Consider the following 23,023-nt stretch of genomic DNA (forward strand, 5'->3'; position numbering starts at 1 on the left):
TGGATGAATCCTGTAGCTATGCTTATCGGCGCACACGGTCTGATCCGATCTTGATTATTGTTGATGATGATGTAGATGAATTCTGACGGATCTCGCCCGGATGACAAAATCCAGTCGTCGCGTTTCCCACAGACGGCGCCAATTGTCGAGGCAGTTCCTCGGCAATGCCCACCATGAGGGGCTTGGGTTTTTAGAGAAAGGCGACGACAGAAGTTCCGGGAGCGAGGCGATACACGACGTACTCAGGTTCACGTCCCCACGGTGGAGGATCGCTACGTCCTGCTAGCAATCCACTATATGAATATATGTATACAGGGGGACGCCATAGGCAGAGTTGTTGAATCTAGTCTAGTTCTAATCCGCGGGTTGCGGTTTCTAGGCGTGTCGCCTCTATAATTATGTTTCTGATTGTGTCCTAAGGGGTGCCCCTGCCTGGCCTTATATATCAGCCAAGCTAGGGTTTACAAGAGTCCTGGTAGGATTCGTATTGGAGTCTTCTTTCCTTGTTGTCCAAGTTGATATTCCTTACGGGTCCAGCTCGTCGAGTCCTTGTGTTGGTCTGATACGTCTCCGACGTATCGATAATTTCTTATATTCCATGCTACTTTATTGATGATACCTACATGTTTTATACACATTATATGTCATTATTATGCGTTTTCCGGAACTAACCTATTGACGAGATGCCGAAGGGCCGATTCTTTGTTTTCGCTGTTTTTGGTTTCAGAAATCCTAGTAAGGAAATATTCTCGGAATCGGACGAAATCAACGCCCAGCATCTTAGGATCACGCGAAGCTTCCAGAACACCCGAGAGAGGCCAGAGGGGGGCCACTGGGCCACCAGACGCCAGGGTGGCGCGGCCCAGGCCTTGGCCGCGCCCCCACTAGTGTGTCACCGCCTCGTCGACCCTCCGACTCCGCCTCTTTGCCTATATAAAGGTCCCTGACCTAAAACACGATACGGAAAAGCCACGGTACGAGAAAACTTTCAGAGCCGCCGCCATCGCGAAGCCAAGATCTGGGGGACAGGAGTCTTTGTTCCGGCACGCCGCCGGGACGGGGAAGTGCCCCCGGAAGGCTCCTCCATCGACACCACCGCCATCTCCATCAACGCTGTTGTCTCCCATGAGGAGGGAGTAGTTCTCATTCGAGGCTCGGGGCTGTACCGGTAGATATGTGGTTCATCTCTCTCCTATGTGCTTCAATACAATAATCTCATGAGCTGCCTTACATGATTGAGATTCATATGATGATGCTTGTAATCTAGATGTCGTTATGCTAGTCAAGTGAATTTTACTTATGTGATCTCCGGAGACTCCTTGTCCCACGTGTGTAAAGGTGACAGTGTGTGCACCGTGTGGGTCTCTTAGGCTATATTTCACAGAATACTTATTCACTGTTATGAATGGCATAGTGAAGTGCTTATTTATATCTCTTTATGATTGCAATGTGTTTTGTATCACAATTTATCTATGTGCTACTCTAGTGATGTTATTAAAGTAGTTTTATTCCTCCTGCACGGTGTAATGGTGACAGTGTGTGCATCCGTGTTAGTACTTGGCGTAGGCTATGATTATGATCTCTTATAGATTATGAAGTTAACTATTGCTATGATGGTATTGATGTGATCTATTCCTCCTACATAGTGTGAAGGTGACAGTGTGCATGCTATGTTAGTACTTGGTTTAGTCGTATTGATCTTTCATGCACTCTAAGGTTATTTAAATATGAACATTGAATTGTGGAGCTTGTTAACTCCGGCATTGAGGGTTCGTGTAATCCTACGCAATGGTGTTCATCATCCAACAAGAGTGTAGAGTATGCATTTATCTATTCTGTTATGTGATCAATGTTGAGAGTGTCCACTAGTGAAAGTCTGATCCCTATGCCTTGTTCCTAAATACTGCTATCGCTGCTTGTTTACTGTTTTACTGCGTTACTACTGCTGCGTTACTACTGCTTGTTTACTGTCCTGGGCAAAGCACTTTTCTGGTGCCGTTGCCACTGCTCATATATATTCATACCACCTGTATTTCACTATCTCTTCGCCGAACTAGTGCACCTATTAGGTGTGTTGGGGACACAAGAGACTTCTTGCTTTGTGGTTGCAGGGTTGCATGAGAGGGATATCTTTGACCTCTTCCTCCCTGAGTTCGATAAACCTTGGGTGATCCACTTAAGGAAAACTTGCTGCTGTTCTACAAACCTCTGCTCTTGGAGGCCCAACACTGTCTACAGGAAAAGGAGGGGGCGTAGACATCATGGTCCAGCTTCATAGTTTGCACCGGGTATGGTAATGTCGAGTACCCGAAGGGTTATGCCCACGTCACATGGTATAATCATAATAAACTTTATCCTCCATAGTAGGTGGCACCAAAATACCACTATCTTTATAATCATCATTAATGGGATGCAAAGTATCATCAAAGAAAATTTTCTCCTCAAAACTTGGGGGACTAAAAATATCACAACCAGCTTCCCCAAGCTTAAATTCTTCCATAGCATTAGCAATAATAGTGTTCAAAGAGTTCATGCTAATAACATTGCTACAACTATTTTGCAAACAAAGTTCCATGGGTTTTTTAATTCTCTCTTCAAACACATCATGTCCTAATTCAATATAAAGTTCATAAAGATCTCTAATTTTTTTGTTGTTTTCCATTAAGCCTAACTAGTGAAAATAAAAACAAGAAACAAAAAGATATAATTGCAAGAGCAGAGGTTTGTAGAACAGCAGCAAGTTAGTGAATCACCCAAGGTTTATCGAACTCAAGGAGGTAGAGGTCAGAGATATCCCTCTCAAGCAACCCTGCAATTAAGATACAAGAAGTCTCTTGTGTCCCCAACACACCTAATACACTTCTCAGATGTATAGGTGCACTAGTTCGGTGAAGAGATAGTGAAATACAAGTAATATGGATGATTATAAGTAGTAATTGCAATCTGGAATAAAGATGGCAGCAAGCAAATATGTAACAGAACTTGTTGGAAACGGTGTTTCAATGCTTAGAAACAAGGCCTAGGGATCATACTTTCACTAGTGGACACTCTCAACAATGATCACATAACTGAATAAATAAATGCTACTTTCAAACACTCTCTTGTTGGATCACAAACACCATTCATTGTGTAGGGCTACAAGAGCACCCTCAAGCCGGAGTAAACAAGCTCCACAACTTCCGGAGTTCATATTAAAGTAACCTCTAGAGTGCATAATAGACCGTTGCAATTTAGACCGAGTACTAACATAGCATACACACTGTCACCAATAGCTATGAAAGGGGGAATAGATCACATCAATACTATCATAGTAATAGTTAACTTCATAATCTACAAGAGATTACAATCATAACCTACGCCAAGTACTACATGATGCACACACTGTCACCTTTACATCATGGAGGAGGAATAAACTACTTTAATAACATCACTAGAGTAGCACATAGATTAATAGTGATACAAAGCTCATGATCACATAAAGATCACACCATGGAAGAGAGAGATGAACCACATAGCTACCGGTAGAGCCCTTAGCCTCGGGGGAGAACTACTCCCTCCTCATCATGGGAGACAGCAACGGCGATGGAGATGGCGGTGGTGTCGATGGAGATGACTCCGGGGGCAATTCCCCGTCCCGGCGGCGTGCCGGAATAGAGATTCTGTCCCCCGAAACTTGTCTTCGCGATGGCGGCGGCTACGGAACTCTTCGTGGAATATGACTGAATTGATTAGGGTTTTCGCGACGGAGAGAATATATAGGCGAAGGGGCGATGTCGGTGGAGCCAGGGGGCTCCCTCCCCATAGGTCGGCGCGGCCAGGGGGCCACCCGCGCCGCCATAGGGTGTGGGTCCCCTGCTGCCCTTCCTCGACTCCTCTTCGGTGTTCTGGAAGACTCTGTGGAAAATAGGGCCGTGGGCTTTTGTTTCGTCCAATTCTGAGAATATTTCCTGTGTAAGATTTCTGAAACCAAAAACAGCAGAAAACAGGAACTGGCGCTTCGGCATCTTGTTAATAGGTTAGTGCCGGAAAATGCATCAAAACGATATAAAGTATGAATAAAACATGTAGGTATTGTCATAAAACTAGCATGGAACATAAGAAATTATAGATACGTTTGAGACGTATCAACCGGCCCGCCCGGCGTGTGCCTCAGCCCGACCGGGCGCTACCCTAGCTGGGCCGCCTCCCCTGGCCCATTCGCCCCCGAGCGGCCAGCTCGCCCATCCGGCCTGGGCTCCGGCTCGGCCGGGCTGTTGACCGGCCTGTCCGGCTCCTGCCCCGGTCGGCCGTCTGGGCCGCTTTTTCCTGTGCGTTTTTCAGTGTCTTTTTCCCCCAACGGTTATTTCTCCTCCTTAGCTATAAATAGCTTTCTTCCACCTTGAGCTGAGCTAGTTCTTTCCTTTTCTTCACCTCCATTGTTGCTATTGGAAGAACTTGCTTCCCCTCTTGATTCCTCCCATGATACTTGCCCATTCTTGACGATTTGAGAGAGGAGATCTAGATCTACAATCCCCACCAATCAATTTTTCCTCTAAGTGAGGGGAACCCATTGGATCTAGATCTTGGAGTCTTTTGTTGACTTTCCCCATTGTTCTTCCTCTCTAATCTCATCCTAGCATTTGTTGCTTGGGTGGGATTTGAGTGTGAAGGACTCGAACACCTCTAGTGTTCTTGCTTTGCATCATTGCATAGTGTTGAGCGCTCCACCACGATTAGTTCGAGTGAGAGACCGTGAGCTTGTTACTCTTGGAGGGAGACCTCCTAGTTGGCTTGGCGGTTGGTGCTCCGGTGATCTCTGTTAGAGATATGCCCAAGAGGCAATAATAAATTAGTTATTGTTATATCTTAGTGTTCATGATAAGTGTTTACATCCCATGCTATAATTGTATTAACCAAAACATTGATACATGTGTGTTATGTAAACAACAAGGAGTCCCTAGTAAGCCTCTTGTATAACTAGCTTGTTGATTAATAGATGATCATGGTTTCGTGATCATGAACATTAGATGTTGTTAATAACAAGGTTATGTCATTGGGTGAATGATATAATGGAATACACCCAAATAAGTGTAGCATGAGATCAAGTCATTAAGTTCAACTTGCTATAAGCTTTCAATACATAGTTACCTAGTCCTTCGACCATGAGATCATGTAAATCACTTACACCGGAAGGGTACTTTGATTACATCAAACGCCATTGCGTAAATGGGTGGTTATAAAGATGGGATTAAGTATTCGGAAAGTGTGAGTTGAGGCATATGGATCAATAGTCGGATTTGTCCATCCTGATGATGGATAGATATACTATGGGCCCTCTCGGTGGAATGACATCTAATTAGCTTGCAAGCATGTGACAAGGTCACAAGAGATGACATACCACGGTAACGAGTAAAGAGTACTTGTCGGTAACAAGGTTGAACTAGGTATGGAGATACCGATGATCGAACCTCGGACAAGTAAAGTATCGCGAGACAAAGGGAATCGGTATCGTATGTAAATGGTTCAATCGATCACTAAGTTATCATTGAATGTATGGGAGCCATTATGGATCTCCAGATCCCGCTATTGGTTATTGGTCAGAGAGGAGTCCCGACCATGTCTGCATAGTTCACGAACCGTAGGGTGACACGCTTAAGGTTCGATGTCGCATAAGTAGATTCGGAATATGAGATGGAGACCGAAGTTTGTTCGGAGTCTCGGATGGGATCCAGGACATCACGAGGAGGTCTGGAATGGTCCGGAGAATAAGATTCATATAAGGGAAGTTGATTTCTAGGTTTCAGAAAAGTTCGGGATTTTTCCGGTGAAAGACCGGAAGGTTCTAGAAGGTTCCGGAGGGGTCCACCATGGGGCCCACAACCTAGGGAGGCCTACATAGGCCGAGGGGGTGCTGCCTAGTGATACGTCTCCGACGTATCGATAATTTCTTATGTTCCATGCCACATTATTGATGTTATCTACATGTTTTATGCACACTTTATGTCATATTCGTGCATTTTCTGGAACTAACCTATTAACAAGATGCCGAAGTGCCGATTCTTTGTTTTTTCTGCTGTTTTTGGTTTCAGAAATCCTAGTAAGGAAATATTCTCGGAATTGGACGAAATCAACGCCCGGGGGCCTATTTTTCCACGAAGCTTCCGTAAGTCCGAAGACGAAGCGAAGTGGGGCCACAGGGTGCCCAAACCCTAGGGCGGCGCGGCCCCCGGCCGCGCCGGCCTATGGTGTGGGGCCCCTGTGCCCCCTCTGACTTGCCCTTCCGCCTACTTAAAGCCTCCGTGACGAAACCCCCGCATGCGAGAGCCACGATACGGAAAACCTTGCGAGACGCCGCCACCGCCGATCCCATCTCGGGGATCCAGGAGATCGCCTCCGGCACTGCCGGAGAGGGGAATCATCTCCCGGAGGACTCTACACCGCCATGGTCGCCTCCGGTGTGATGTGTGAGTAGTCTACCCCTGGACTATGGGTCCATAGCAGTAGCTAGATGGTTGTCTTCTCCCCATTGTGCTATCATTGTCGGATCTTGTGAGCTGCCTAACATGATCAAGATCATCTATCTGTAATTCTATATGTTGCGTTTGTTGGGATCCGATGAATAGAGAATACTTGTTATGTTGATTATCAAAGTTATATCTATGTGTTGTTTATGATCTTGCATGCTCTTCGTTACTAGTAGATGCTCTGGCCAAGTAGATGCTTGTAACTCCAAGAGGGAGTATTTATGCTCGATAGTGGGTTCATGCCTGCATTGACACCTGGGACAGTGATAGAAAGTTCTAAGGTTGTGTTGTGCTGTTGCCACTAGGGATAAAACATTGATGCTATGTCTAAGGATGTAGTTGTTGATTACATTACGCACCATACTTAATGCAATTGTCTGTTGCTTTGCAACTTAATACTGGAAGGGGTTCGGATGATAACCTGAATGTGGACTTTTTAGGCATAGATGCAGTTGGATGGCGGTCTATGTACTTTGTCGTAATGCCCAATTAAATCTCACTATACTCATCATGATATGTATGTGCATGGTCATGCTCTCTTTATTTGTCAATTGCCCAACTGTAATTTGTTCACCCAACATGCTGTTTGTCTTATGGGAGAGACACCTCTAGTGAACTGTGGACCCCGGTCCAATTCTCTTTCTTGAAATACAATCTCTTGCAATACTGTTTTCTTGTTTTCTGCAAACAATCATCTTCCACACAATACGGTTAATCCTTTGTTACAGCAAGCCGGTGAGATTGACAACCTCACTGTTTCGTTGGGGCAAAGTACTTTGGTTGTGTTGTGCAGGTTCCACGTTGGCGCCGGAATCCCTGGTGTTGCGCCGCACTACATCCCGCCGCCATCAACCTTCAACGTGCTTGTTGGCTCCTCCTGGTTCGATAAACCTTGGTTTCTTTCTGAGGGAAAACTTGCTGATGTGCGCATCATACCTTCCTCTTGGGGTTCCCAACGAACGTGTGAGTTACACGCCATCAAGCTAGATTTCTGGCGCCGTTGCCGGGGAGATCAAGACACGCTGCAAGGGGAGTCTCCACTTCTCAATCTCTTTACTTTGTTTTTGTCTTGCTTAATTTTATTTACTACTTTGTTTGCTGCACTAAATCAAAATACAAAAAAATTAGTTGCTAGTTTTACTTTATTTGCTATCTTGTTTGCTATATCAAAAACACAAAAAAATTAGTTACTTGTTTTACTTTATAATATCATGCATGTTTTTATTACACTAGTTTGGCATAATGGACAAGAATGATCTTCTTATTCTATTTCCTGATTTAAAACATGGATTGTTTGATGTGAAAATTAAAAAACCTATGGAATCTTATTTGCATGCTGGTAGTAATATTAGTATGAACGCTTTGAACACCATTGTTCATAATAATATAGAAAGTTCTAAGCTTGGGGAAGCTGGTTTTCATGATCTTTTTAGTCCCCCAAGCATTGAGGAGAAAATTTTCTTTGATGATACTTTGCCTCCTATTTATGATGATTATAATGATATTGGTCTTTTAGTGCCGCCTACTATGGAGAGTAATTTTTATGATGATAATACTATGCCTCCTACACTTGATGAGAATAATAATGATAGCTACTTTGTTGAATTTGCTCCTACTACAATTAATAAGAATAACTATGCTTATGTTGGGAGTAGTAATAATTTTATGCATGAGACTCATGATAAGAATGCTTTATGTGATAGTTATATTGTTGAGTTTGCTCATGACACTACTGAAAGTTATTATGAGAGAGGAAAATATGGTTGTAGAAATTTTCATGTTACTAAAACACCTCTCTATGTGCTGAAATTTTTGAAGCTATACTTGTTTTATCTTCCTATGCTTGTTACTTTGCTTTTCATGAACTTGTTTATTTACAAGATTCCTATGCATAGGAAGCATGTTAGACTTAAATGTGTTTTGAATTTGCCTCTTGATGCTCTCTTTTGCTTCAAATACTATTTCTTGCAAGTGCATCATTAAAACTGCTGAGCCCATCTTAATGCTATAAAGAAAGAACTTCTTGGGAGACAACCCATGTTTTTACCTACAGTATTTTGTTTTTATTTTGTGTCTTGGAAGTTGTTTACTACTGTAGCAACCTCTCCTTATCTTAGTTTAGTGTTTTATTGTGCCAAGTAAAGTCTTTGATAGAAAAGTAAGTACTAGATTTGGATTACTGCGCAGTTCCAGATTTCTTTGCTGTCACGAATCTGGGTCTACCTCCCTGTAGGTAGCTCAGAAAATTAAGCCAATTTACGTGCATGATCCTCAGATATGTACGCAACTTTCATTCAATTTGAGAATTTTCATTTGAGCAAGTCTGGTGCCATTTTAAAATTCGTCAATACGAACTGTTCTGTTTTGACAGATTCTGCCTTTTATTTCGCATTGCCTCTTTTGCTATGTTGGATGAATTTCTTTGATCCACTAATGTCCAGTAGCATTATGCAATGTCCAGAAGTGTTAAGAATGATTGTGTCACCTCTGAATATGTCAATTTATAATGTGCACTAACCCTCTAATGAGTTGTTTCGAGTTTGGTGTGGAGGAAGTTTTCAAGGATCAAGAGAGGAGTATGATGCAACATGATCAAGGAGAGTGAAAGCTCTAAGCTTGGGGATGCACCCGGTGGTTCACCCCTGCATATATCAAGAAGACTCAAGCGTCTAAGCTTGGGGATGCCCAAGGCATCCCCTTCTTCATCGACAACATTATCAGGTTCCTCCCCTGAAACTATATTTTTATTCCATCACATCTTATGTGCTTTGCTTGGAGCGTCGGTTTGTTTTTGTTTTTTGTTTTGTTTGAATAAAATGGATCCTAGCATTCACTTTATGGGAGAGAGACACGCTCCACTGTAGCATATGGACAAGTATGTCCTTAGGCTCTACTCATAGTATTCATGGCGAAGTTTCTCCTTCGTTAAATTGTTATATGGTTGGAATTGGAAAATGATACATGTAGTAATTGCTATAAATGTCTTGGGTAATGTGATACTTGGCAATTGTTGTGCTCATGATTAAGCTCTTGCATCATATGCTTTGCACCCATTAATGAAGAAATACATAGAGCATGCTTAAATTTGGTTTGCATATTTGGTTTCTCTAAGGTCTAGATAATTTCTAGTATTGAGTTTGAACAACAAGGAAGACGGTGTAGAGTCTTATAATGTTTTCAATATGTCTTTTATGTGAGTTTTGCTGCACCGGTTCATCCTTGTGTTTGTTTCAAATAAGCCTTGCTAGCCTAAACCTTGTATCGAGAGGGAATACTTCTCATGCATCCAAAATACTTGAGCCAACCACTATGCCATTTGTGTCCACCATACCTACCTACTACATGGTATTTTCCGCCATTCCAAAGTAAATTGCTTGAGTGCTACCTTTAAAATTCCATCATTCACCTTTGCAATATATAGCTCATGGGACAAATAGCTTAAAAACTATTGTGGTATTGAATATGTAATTATGCACTTTATCTCTTATTAAGTTGCTTGTTGTGCGATAACCATGTTCACTGGGGACGCCATCAACTACTCTTTGTTGAATTTCATGTGAGTTGCTATGCATGTCCGTCTTGTCTGAAGTAAGAGAGATCTACCACCTTATGGTTAAGAATGCATATTGTTAGAGAAGAACATTGGGCCGCTAACTAAAGCCATGATCCATGGTGGAAGTTTCAGTTTTGGACAAATATCCTCAATCTCAAATGAGAAAATTATTAATTGTTGTTACATGCTTATGCATAAAAGAGGAGTCCATTATCTGTTGTCTATGTTGTCCCGGTATGGATGTCTAAGTTGAGAATAATCAATAGCGAGAAATCCAATGCGAGCTTTCTCCTTAGACCTTTGTACAGGCGGCATAGAGGTACCCCTTTGTGACACTTGGTCGAAACATGTGCATTGTGATGATCCGGTAGTCCAAGCTAATTAGGACAAGGTGCGGGCACTATTAGTACACTATGCATGAGGCTTGCAACTTGTAAGATATAATTTACATGATACATATGCTTTATTACTACCGTTGACAAAATTGTTTCATGTTTTCAAAGTCAAAGCTCTAGCACAAATATAGCAATCGATGCTTTTCCTCTATGGAGGACCATTCTTTTACTTTCAATGTTGAGTCAGTTCACCTATTTCTCTCCACCTCAAGAAGCAAACACTTGTGTGAACTGTGCATTGATTCCTACATACTTGCTTATTGCACTTATTATATTACTCTATGTTGACAATATCCATGAGATATACATGTTACAAGTTGAAAGCAACCGCTGAAACTTAATCTTCTTTTGTGTTGCTTCAATGCCTTTACTTTGAATTATTGCTTTATGAGTTAACTCTTATGCAAGACTTATTGATGCTTGTCTTGAAGTGCTATTCATGAAAAGTCTTTGCTATATGATTCACTTGTTTACTCATGTCATATACATTGTTTTGATCGCTGCATTCACTACATATGCTTTACAAATAGTATGATCAAGATTATGATGGCATGTCACTCCAGAAATTATTTGTGTTATCGTTTTACCTGCTCGGGACGAGCAGAACTAAGCTTGGGGATGCTGATACGTCTCCGACGTATCGATAATTTCTTATGTTCCATGCCACATTATTGATGTTATCTACATGTTTTATGCACACTTTATGTCATATTCGTGCATTTTACGGAACTAACCTATTAACAAGATGCCGAAGTGCCGATTCTTTGTTTTGCTGTTTTTGGTTTCAGAAATCCTAGTAAGGAAATATTCTTGGAATTGGACGAAATCAACGCCCAGGGGCCTATTTTTCCACGAAGCTTCCGAAGTCCGAAGACGAACGAAGTGGGGCCACGGGGTGCCCAAACCCTAGGGCGGCACGGCCCCCTGGCCGCGCCGACCTATGGTGTGGGGCCCCGTGCCCCCTCCTGACTTGCCCTTCCGCCTACTTAAAGCCTCCGTGACGAAACCCCCGCACGGGAGCCACGATACGGAAAACCTTGCGAGACGCCGCCACCGCCGATCCCATCTCGGGGATCCAGAGATCGCCTCCGGCACCCTGCCGGAGAGGGGAATCATCTCCCGGAGGACTCTACACCGCCATGGTCGCCTCCGGTGTGATGTGTGAGTAGTCTACCCCTGGACTATGGGTCCATAGCAGTAGCTAGATGGTTGTCTTCTCCCCATTGTGCTATCATTGTCGGATCTTGTGAGCTTCCTAACATGATCAAGATCATCTATCTGTAATTCTATATGTTGCGTTTGTTGGGATCCGATGAATAGAGAATACTTGTTATGTTGATTATCAAAGTTATATCTATGTGTTGTTTATGATCTTGCATGCTCTCCGTTACTAGTAGATGCTCTGGCCAAGTAGATGCTTGTAACTCCAAGAGGGAGTATTTATGCTCGATAGTGGGTTCATGCCTGCATTGACACACAGGACGTGTGAGAAAGTTCTAAGGTTGTGTTGCGCTGTTGCCACTAGGGATAAAACATTGATGCTATGTCTAAGGATGTAGTTGTTGATTACATTACGCACCATACTTAATGCAATTGTCTGTTGCTTTGCAACTTAATACTGGAAGGGGTTCGGATGATAACCTGAAGGTGGACTTTTTAGGCATAGATGCAGTTGGATGGCGGTCTATGTACTTTGTCGTAATGCCCAATTAAATCTCACTATACTCATCATGATATGTATGTGCATGGTCATGCTCTCTTTATTTGTCAATTGCCCAACTGTAATTTGTTCACCCAACATGCTGTTTGTCTTATGGGAGAGACACCTCTAGTGAACTGTGGACCCCGGTCCAATTCTCTTTACTGAAATACAATCTCTTGCAATCTTGTTTCTTGTTTTCTGCAAACAATCATCTTCCACACAATACGGTTAATCCTTTGTTACAGCAAGACGGTGAGATTGACAACCTCACTGTTTCGTTGGGGCAAAGTACTTTGGTTGTGTTGTGCAGGTTCCACGTTGGCGCCGGAATCCCTGGTGTTGCGCCGCACTACATCCCGCCGCCATCAACCTTCAACGTGCTTCTTGGCTCCTCCTGGTTTTGGTTTCTTTCTGAGGGAAAACTTGCTGCTGTGCGCATCATACCTTCCTCTTGGGGTTCCCAACGAACGTGTGAGTTACACGCCATCACCTAGCCCTAATGGGCCAGGCGCACCAAGCCTCAAAGGCCCAGGCCCGCCACCCCTTAGGGTTTCCCCAAAACCCTAAGGGGGGATCAACTTGGGGGGCAAGATTCCCCCCTCCCCCTTGTGCCGCCGGCCCTAGATGGGTTTGGGGGGCAAGGGGGCCACCCCAACCGACCTGTCCCCCTATATAAAGAGGGGAGGGGGAAGGGGGGCGCACCCAACCCTAGCCACCACTTCTGGCCGCCCCTCTCCTCCTCCATACACTGCTCCGGCTTAGGCGAAGCCCTGTAGTTTTTCCTCCTCCACCACCACCACCATGCCGTCGTGCTGCTGGGATTCCGAGGAGATCTACCACACCTCCGCTGCCCGCTGGAACGGGGATAGGACGGGCTTCATCGACACCGTACGCACGACCGAGTACGGAAGTGCTGCCGGATTGCAGCACAGGATGATCGACTATGTCAACAACGAGATCTAATCTCGTAGGCTTTGGAAATCTTCGAGGGTTAGTCTCACATACATCCCGTTGCTTCGATCTTCATAGATTAGATCTTGGCTTTTCCTAGATTGAATCTTGGTTTGGTTCTTGTTCACGGTAGAATTTTTTTGTTTTCTATACAACGAACCCATCAGTGGTATCAGAGCCATGTCTATGCATAGATCTATTGCACGAGTAGAACACAATGTTTTTGTGGGCGTTGATGCTCTTGTTGTTTTTGGTTAGTGTACTTTGCATCTTGCGGGATGGTGGGATGTGATGTCTACGCCCCCCTCCTTTTCCTGTAGACTGTGTTGGGCCTCCAAGAGCAGAGGTTTGTAGAACAGCAGCAAGTTTTCCCTTAAGTGGATCACCCAAGGTTTATCGAACTCAGGGAGGAAGAGGTCAAAGATATCCCTCTCATGCAACCCTGCAACCACAAAGCAAGAAGTCTCTTGTGTCCCCAACACACCTAATAGGTGCACTAGTTCGGCGAAGAGATAGTGAAATACAGGTGGTATGAATAAGCAGTAGCAACGGCACCAGAAAAGTGCTTTGCCCAGGAGAGTAAACAAGCAGTAGTAACGCAGCAGTAGTAACACAGTAAAACAGTAAACAAGCAGCGATAGCAGTATTTAGGAACAAGGCCTAGGGATCAGACTTTCACTAGTGGACACTCTCAACATTGATCACATAACATAATAGATAAATGCATACTCTACACTCTTGTTGGATGATGAACACCATTGCGTAGGATTACACGAACCCTCAATGCCGGAGTTAACAAGCTCCACAATTCAATGTTCATATTTAAATAACCTTAGAGTGCATGAAAGATCAACACGACTAAACCAAGTACTAACATAGCATGCACACTGTCACCTTCACACTATGTAGGAGGAATAGATCACATCAATACCATCATAGCAATAGTTAACTTCATAATCTACAAGAGATCATAATCATAGCCTACGCCAAGTACTAACACGGATGCACACACTGTCACCGTTACACCGTGCAGGAGGAATAAAACTACTTTAATAACATCACTAGAGTAGCACATAGATAAATTGTGATACAAAACACATTGCAATCATAAAGAGATATAAATAAGCACTTCATTATGCCATTCATAACAGTGAATAAGTATTCTGTGAAATATAGCCTAAGAGACCCACACGGTGCACACACTGTCACCTTTACACACGTGGGACAAGGAGTCTCCGGAGATCACATAAGTAAAACCCACTTGACTAGCATAACGACATCTAGATTACAAGCATCATCATATGAATCTCAATCATGTAAGGCAGCTCATGAGATTATTGTATTGAAGTATATAGGAGAGAGATGAACCACATAGCTACCGGTACAGCCCCGAGCCTCGATGGAGAACTACTCCCTCCTCATGGGAGACAGCAGCGTTGATGGAGATGGCGGTGGTGTCGATGGAGGAGCCTTCCGGGGGCACTTCCCCGTCCCGGCGGCGTGCCGGAACAGAGAAACCTGTCCCCCAAATCTTGGCTTCGCGATGGCGGCGGCTCTGGAAGGTTTCTCGTACCGTGGCTTTTCCGTGTCGAGGTTTTAAGTCGAGGGGCTTCTTATAGGCGAAGAGGCGGTGTCAGAAGGTCGAAGGGGCGACGACACCATAAGGCGGCGCGGCCAGGGCCTGGGCCGCGCCGGCCTATGGTCTGGTGGGCCTGTGCCCCCTCTCTGGCGGTTCTCGTGTGTTCTGGATGCTTCCGGGCAAAATAGGAACCTGGGCGTTGATTTCGTCCGATTCCGAGAATATTTCGTTACTAGGATTTCTGAAACCAAAAACAGCAGAAAACAGGAACTGGCACTTCGGCATCTTGTTAATAGGTTAGTTCCAGAAAATGCACGAATATGACATAAAGTGTGCATCAAACATGTAGATATCATCAATAATGTGGCATGGAACATAAGAAATTATCGATACGTCGGAGACGTATCAGCATCCCCAAGCTTAGTTCTGCTCGTCCCGAGCAGGTAAAACGATAACAAAGATAATTTCTGGAGTGACATGCCATCATAACCTTGATCATACTATTTGTAAACATATGTAATGAATGCAGCGATCAAAACAATGGTAATGACATGAGTAAACAAGTGAATCATAAAGCAAAGACTTTTCATGAATAGTACTTCAAGACAAGCATCAATAAGTCTTGCATAAGAGTTAACTCATAAAGCAATAATTCAAAGTAAAGGCGTTGAAGCAACACAAAGGAAGATTAAGTTTCAGCGGTTGCTTTCAACTTGTAACATGTATATCTCATGGATAATTGTCAACATAGAGTAATATAATAAGTGCAATATGCAAGTATGTAGGAATCAATGCACAGTTCACACAAGTGTTTTCTTCTTGAGGTAGAGAGAGATAGGTGAACTGACTCAACATAAAAGTAAAAGAATGGTCCTTCAAAGAGGAAAGCATCGATTGCTATATTTGTGCTAGAGCTTTTATTTTGAAAACAAGAAACAATTTTGTCAACGGTAGTAATAAAGCATATGTATCATGTAAATTATATCTTACAAGTTGCAAGCCTCATGCATAGTATACTAATAGTGCCCGCACCTTGTCCTAATTAGCTTGGACTACCGGATCATCGCAATACACATGTTTTAACCAAGTGTCACAAAGGGGTACCTCCATGCCGCCTGTACAAAGGTCTAAGGAGAAAGCTCGCATTTTGGATTTCTCGCTTTTGATTATTCTCAACTTAGACATCCATACCGGGACAACATGGACAACAGATAATGGACTCCTCTTTAATGCATAAGCATGTAGCAACAATTAGTGTTCTCATATGAGATTGAGGATATATGTCCAAAACTGAAACTTCCACCATGATTCATGGCTTTAGTTAGCGGCCCGATGTTCTTCTCTAACAATATGCATGCTCTAACCATTAAAGTGGTAGATCTCTCTTACTTCAGACAAGACGGACATGCATAGCAACTGACATGATATTCAACAAAGAGTAGTTGATGGCGTCCCCAGGAACATGGTTATCGCACAATGAGCAACTTAATAAGAGATAAAGTGCATAAGTACATATTCAATACCACAATTTTTTAGGCTATCTGTCCCATGAGCTATATATTGTAAAGGTGAAGAATGGAAATTTAAAGGTAGCACTCAAGCAATTTACTTTGGAATGGCGGAGAAATACCATGTAGTAGGTAGGTATGGTGGACACAAATGGCATAGTGGTTGGCTCAAGTATTTTGGATGCATGAGAAGTATTCCCTCTCGATACAAGGTTTAGGCTAGCAAAGCTATTTGAAACAAACACAAGGATGAAGCGGTGCAGCAAAACTCACATAAAAGACATATTGAAAACATTATAAGACTCTACACCGTCTTCCTTGTTGTTCAAACTCAATACTAGAAATTATCTAGACTTTAGAGAGACCAAATATGCAAACCAAATTTTAGCATGCTCTATGTATTTCTTCATTAATAGGTGCAAAGTATATGATGCAAGAGCTTAAACATGAGCACAAAAATTGCCAAGTATCACACTACCCAAGACATTAATAGCAAATACTACATGTATCATTTTCCAATTCCAACCATATAACAATTTAACGAAGAAGAAACTTCGCCATGAATACTATGAGTAGAAACTAAGGACATACTTGTCCATATGCAACAGCGGAGCGTGTCTCTCTCCCACACAAGCATTTATTCAAACAAAACAAAAACAAAAACAAACCGACGCTCCAAGTAAAGTACATAAGATGTGACCGAATAAAAATATGGTTTCAGGGGAGGAACCTGATAATGTTGTCGATGAAGAAGGGGATGCCTTGGGCATCCCCAAGCTTGGATGCTTGAGTCTTCTTGAAATATGCAGGGATGAACCACCGGAGCATCCCCAAGCTTAGACTTTTCACTCTTCTTGATCGTAGTATATCATCCTCCTCTCTTGACCCTTGAAAATTTCCTCCACACCAAACTCGAAACAAACTCATTAGAGGGTTAGTGCATAATCAAAAACTCACATGTTCAGAGGTGACACAATCATTCTTAACACTTCTGAACATTGCCCAAAGCTACTGTAAGTTAATGGAACAAAGAAATCCATCCCACATAGCAAAAGAGGCAATGCGAAATAAAAGGCAGAATCTGTCAAAATAGAACAGTCCGTAAAGACGAATTTTAAAAGGGCACCAGACTTGCTCAAATGAAAATGCTCAAATTGAATGAAAGTTGCGTACATATCTGAGGATCACTCACGTAAATTGGCATAATTTTCTGAGTTACCTACAGAGAATTTTGCCCAGATTCGTGACAGCAAAGAAATCTGTTTCTGCGCAGTAATCCAAATCTAGTATGAACCTTACTATCAACGATTTTACTTGGCACAACAAAACACAAAACTAAGATAAGGAGAGGTTGCTACAGTAGTAAACAACTTCCAAGACACAAATATAAAATAGAGGTACTGTAGCAAAATAAACACATGGGTTATCTCCCAAAAAGTTCTTTCTTTATAGCCATTAAGATGGGCTCAGCAGTTTTAATGATGCACTCGCAAGAAATAGTATTTGAGGCAAAAGAGAGCATCAAGAGGCAAATTCAAAACACATTTAAGTCTAACATGCTTCCTATGAAAAGGAATCTTGTAAGTAAATAAATTCAAGAAGCATAATGCAACAAGCATAGAAAGATAAAACAAGTGTAGCTTCAAAAATTTCAGCACATAGAGAGGTGTTTTAGTAACATGAAAATTTCTACAACCATATTTTCCTCTCTCATAATAACTTTCAGTAGCATCATGAGCAAACTCAACAATATAACTATCAAGTGGAACATTATTATCATGAGTCTCATGCATAAAATTATTACTCTCCACATAGGCATAGTCAATTTTATTAGTAATAGTGGGAGCAAATTCAACAAAGTAGCTATCAAATATAGGAGGTATATTATAATCATAATCAAATTCACTCTCCATAACAGGTGGTACCAAAAGGCTACTATCATTATAATCATCATAAATAGGAGGCAAAGTATCATCAAAGAAAGTTTTCTCCTCAATTCTTGGGGGGCTAAAAAGATCATGCTCATCAAAACCAGCTTCCCCAAGCTTAGAATTTTCCATAGCATTAGCAACAATAGTGTTCAAAGCATTTATATCAATAACATTCCCATTAGCATGCATATAAAGTTCCATGGGTTTTTTTAATTCTTTCTTCAAACACATCATGTCCTAATTCAAGATAAAGTTCATAAAGATCTCTCATATTTTTGTTGTTTTCCATTATGCCTAACTAGTGTAAACAAGAAACAAAAAGATGCAATTGCAGGATCTAAAGGAAATAGCTTCGAGCACAAACACAATGGCGCCAGAAAAGTACTGTCACCTGGAACCGGAGTATGAGTGCCTTTTACCTTTCCTCCCCGGCAACGGCGCCAGAAAATAGCTTGATGTCTACGCCCCCCTCCTTTTCCTGTAGACAGTGTTGGGCCTCCAAGAGCAGAGGTTTGTAGAACAGCAGCAAGTTTTCCCTTAAGTGGATCACCCAAGGTTTATCGAACTCAGGGAGGAAGAGGTCAAAGATATCCCTCTCATGCAACCCTGCAACCACAAAGCAAGAAGTCTCTTGTGTCCCCAACACACCTAATAGGTGCACTAGTTCGGCGAAGAGATAGTGAAATACAGGTGGTATGAATAAGCAGTAGCAACGGCACCAGAAAAGTGCTTTGCCCAGGACAGTAAACAAGCAGTAGTAACGCAGCAGTAGTAACACAGTAAAATAGTAAACAAACAGCGATAGCAGTATTTAGGAACAAGGCCTAGGGATCAGACTTTCACTAGTGGACACTCTCAACATTGATCACATAACAGAATAGATAAATGCATACTCTACACTCTTGTTGGATGATGAACACCATTGCGTAGGATTAAACGAACCCTCAATGCCGGAGTTAACAAGCTCCACAATTCAATGTTCATATTTAAATAACCTTAGAGTGCATGAAAGATCAACACGACTAAACCAAGTACTAACATAGCATGCACACTGTCACCTTCACACTATGTAGGAGGAATAGATCACATCAATACCATCATAGCAATAGTTAACTTCATAATCTACAAGAGATCATAATCATAGCCTACGCCAAGTACTAACACGGATGCACACACTGTCACCATTACACCGTGCAGGAGGAATAAAACTACTTTAATAACATCACTAGAGTAGCACATAGATAAATTGTGATACAAAACACATTGCAATCATAAAGAGATATAAATAAGCACTTCACTATGCCATTCATAACAGTGAATAAGTATTTTGTGAAATATAGCCTAAGAGACCCACACGGTGCACACACTGTCACCTTTACACACGTGGGACAAGGAGTCTCCGGAGATCACATAAGTTAAACCCACTTGACTAGCATAACGACATCTAGATTACAAGCATCATCATATGAATCTCAATCATGTAAGGCAGCTCATGAGATTATTGTATTGAAGTACATAGGAGAGAGATGAACCACATAGCTACCGGTACAGCCCCGAGCCTCGATGGAGAACTACTCCCTCCTCATGGGAGACAGCTGCGTTGATGGAGATGGCGGTGGTGTCAATGGAGGAGCCTTCCGGGGGCACTTCCCCGTCCCGGCGGCGTGCCGGAACAGAGAGTCCTGTCCCCCAGATCTTGGCTTCACGATGGCGGCGGCTCTGGAAGGTTTCTCGTACCGTGGCTTTTCCGTGTCGAGGTTTTAAGTCGAGGGGCTTTTTATAGGCGAAGAGGCGGCGTCAGAAGGTCGAAGGGGCGACGACACCATAAGGCGGCGCGGCCAGGGCCTGGGCCGCGCCGTCCTATGGTCTGGTGGGCCTGTGCCCCCTCTCTGGCGGTTCTCGTGTGTTCTGGATGCTTCCGGGCAAAATAGGAACCTGGGTGTTGATTTCGTCCGATTCCGAGAATATTTCGTTACTAGGATTTCTGAAACCAAAAACAGCAGAAAACAGGAACTGGCACTTCGGCATCTTGTTAATAGGTTAGTTCCAGAAAATGCACGAATATGACATAAAGTGTGCATAAAACATGTAGATATCATCAATAATGTGGCATGGAACATAAGAAATTATCAATACGTCGGAGACGTATCAGGATGAAGCAGCCCGGGCTAACTTTACATGTCCGTGTCTCATGAGACTTACTCCACGCTTGACATGCAACTTGTATTGCATAAGTGGCTTTGCGGGTGTCTGTCTCTCCCACCATAGTGAAGATTCAATCTACTCTTTCTATTGACAACACTAGTATCACCGTTGTGGTTCATGTTCGTAGGTAGATTGGATCTTACTCGAAAACCCTAAACCACATAAAATATGCAAACCAAATTAGAGGCGTCTAACTTGTTTTTGCAGGGTTTGGTGATGTGATATGGCCATGATGTGATGATGATTATATTTGATGTATGAGATGTTCATTATTGTATTATGGCAACCGGCAGGAGCCTAATGGTTGTCTTTAAATTTGTTAAGACCCGCGTGTCTATTCATCATGTAATAGCTTTATAGCAAGTAGTTGTTATAGTAGCTATAAGTGATGGACAACCATGAAGCGACGCCATGGACCTTGGTGCAATGCTGGTGATGATGGAGATCATGCTCGTGTGCTTTGGAGATGGAGATCAAAAGCACAAGAAGAAAGGCCATATCATATCACATATTATGAATTGCATGTGATGTTAATCCTTTATGCATCTTATCTTGCTTAGATCGCGACGGTAGCATTATAAGGTGATCCCTCACATTCATATCAAGATAATAAAGTGTTCTCCCCTCGTATGCACCGTTGCTACAGTTCGTCATTTTGAAGCATCTCGTGATGATCGGATGTGATAGATTCTACGTTCACATACAACGGGTGTAAGCCATGTTGCACGCGCGGAAATACTTGGGTTTTCTTGGCGAGCCTAGCATGTACAGACATGGCCTCGGAACACAGGAAACCGAAAGGTTGAACACGAGTCATATGGATGATATGATCAATATGTTGATGTTCACCATTGAAGTTACATCATCTCACCTGATGAACGGTTTTGGTGTAGTGGATATGGATCGTGTGCCACTAAACAACTATGAGGGATGTTGTATTAAGTGGGAGTTCATTAGTAATTAGATTAAAACATGAACTAATTATCATGAACATAGTCTGAATAGTATTTTGAATTAAATTTGTAGAATTGGCATCTGTTATCTACCATGCACTAGTCTTGTAATTGAGATAGAAATACTGTTAAATCTAACAAGAAACTTTACGGACTGGTACCGTATTGTTAAAGAATCAAGAAATGATTAAGTCCTATTGCAAACTTTTAGTAAACCTCACATTGCTGATTCTAAGAGCAATGGTTTCAATTAGTACCTAAAATCATCTTGTCTCCGTGAAACTTGAAGTTCAAATCCATCTGAAAAGTAAGGAGCTGGAAATTTTGTTTTCAGAAATAAGCGAGGTATGAGATATATGTGATATCTAAGACCTTCTTACAAGATGAAAGAATATAATCTGGTGAGACTACATAAACTCATAAGTTTTATGGGAATGTACGAAGGTTGAAGATGCTAGGCATCCCAATCCTCCAACTAGTTGGGCACTAACGATACTCGCATATCCATGAAGTGATCATCCTTAGTATGCACCGTTGCTAAGACTCATCGTTTCGAAGCATCACGTGATGATCGGGTGTTATAGATTCTACGTGTGCATACAACGGGTGCAAGCCAGATTTGCACAAGCGAATACTAAGGTTAAACTTTACGAGCCTAGCATGTACAGACATGGTCTCGGAAAGTCGTCATGATTTGATGGATAAAAATTATGAGTGAAATTTTTCATCACATTAAAAGGTTACTAATAGTGAAATCTGGAACACTTGTCATGTGATGATCAACTTCAAAGTAAGAACCTCAAGGCTATTAGTATTTGACCAATGGACCTAGAAGTAATTGAAGGTGAAGTGTTTTCTGAGAATGAGGAAAGCTAAAAGAGAAACTACAAAAGATTATTGGCAGAAAGAAAAAAAGACTAGAAAGTCTAGCTCAGGTGTATATAGATGATGTACATGTTATGAATGTATTCCTAGTTTGGTCACACAATGAAATTCTTGGGTATTTGTACCATATTGGTTGGTATGAAGTGTCATACAAAACAGCGCAATACAAGAATACAATGGCCTAAGTGACTGACAAGGAATATGATAGGAATGCATGTCTGGAACAAAAATAAAGTGTTATTATGTTCGTCGTTGGCATTCTATCTAGCCCTTCAGATTTATAATAAATAACTTCAAATTTTTTGTTTTGTTCTAGTCAAATGAAAACAATGAGTTGTTCAAATTTTGACAGTATTCCATGTACGATGGATAAGTTATTATAAATGTTGATGCTGAAACACACATGCATAACACTGACGCTAAAATGCCATAAGGCGATTTGAATTCCACTTATTTGTGGAACCGCCATTTAGGTCATGTTAGAAAGGAACGCATGAAGAAACTCCATGCAGATGGATTTTTGGAGTCATTTGATTTTTAAATCGTTTGGCACTTGCAAATCTTTTCTAAAGAGAATGACTGAAATACCGTTCATAGGCCAAGAGTTGAACGGGCAACTAACTTAGTGGAAACATACATGATGATGTATATGGTTCACTGGGCATAGTTGTGTGTGGGAGATTCTTCTACTTCATGAAAACTTCCAACAATGAATTGAGTATATATATGTGGATATATTCGATAAGGAAGAAGTTTGAAACATTTGAATGGATTCAAATAAATTTCAGCATGAAGTGGAAATCATCGTAATAGAAAAGTCAAATATCTATGATTGGATCATGGTGGAAATATTTGAAT

Source organism: Lolium perenne, chromosome 6 (genome assembly GCF_019359855.2).
Source record: "Lolium perenne isolate Kyuss_39 chromosome 6, Kyuss_2.0, whole genome shotgun sequence".
NCBI lineage: Eukaryota > Viridiplantae > Streptophyta > Magnoliopsida > Poales > Poaceae > Lolium > Lolium perenne.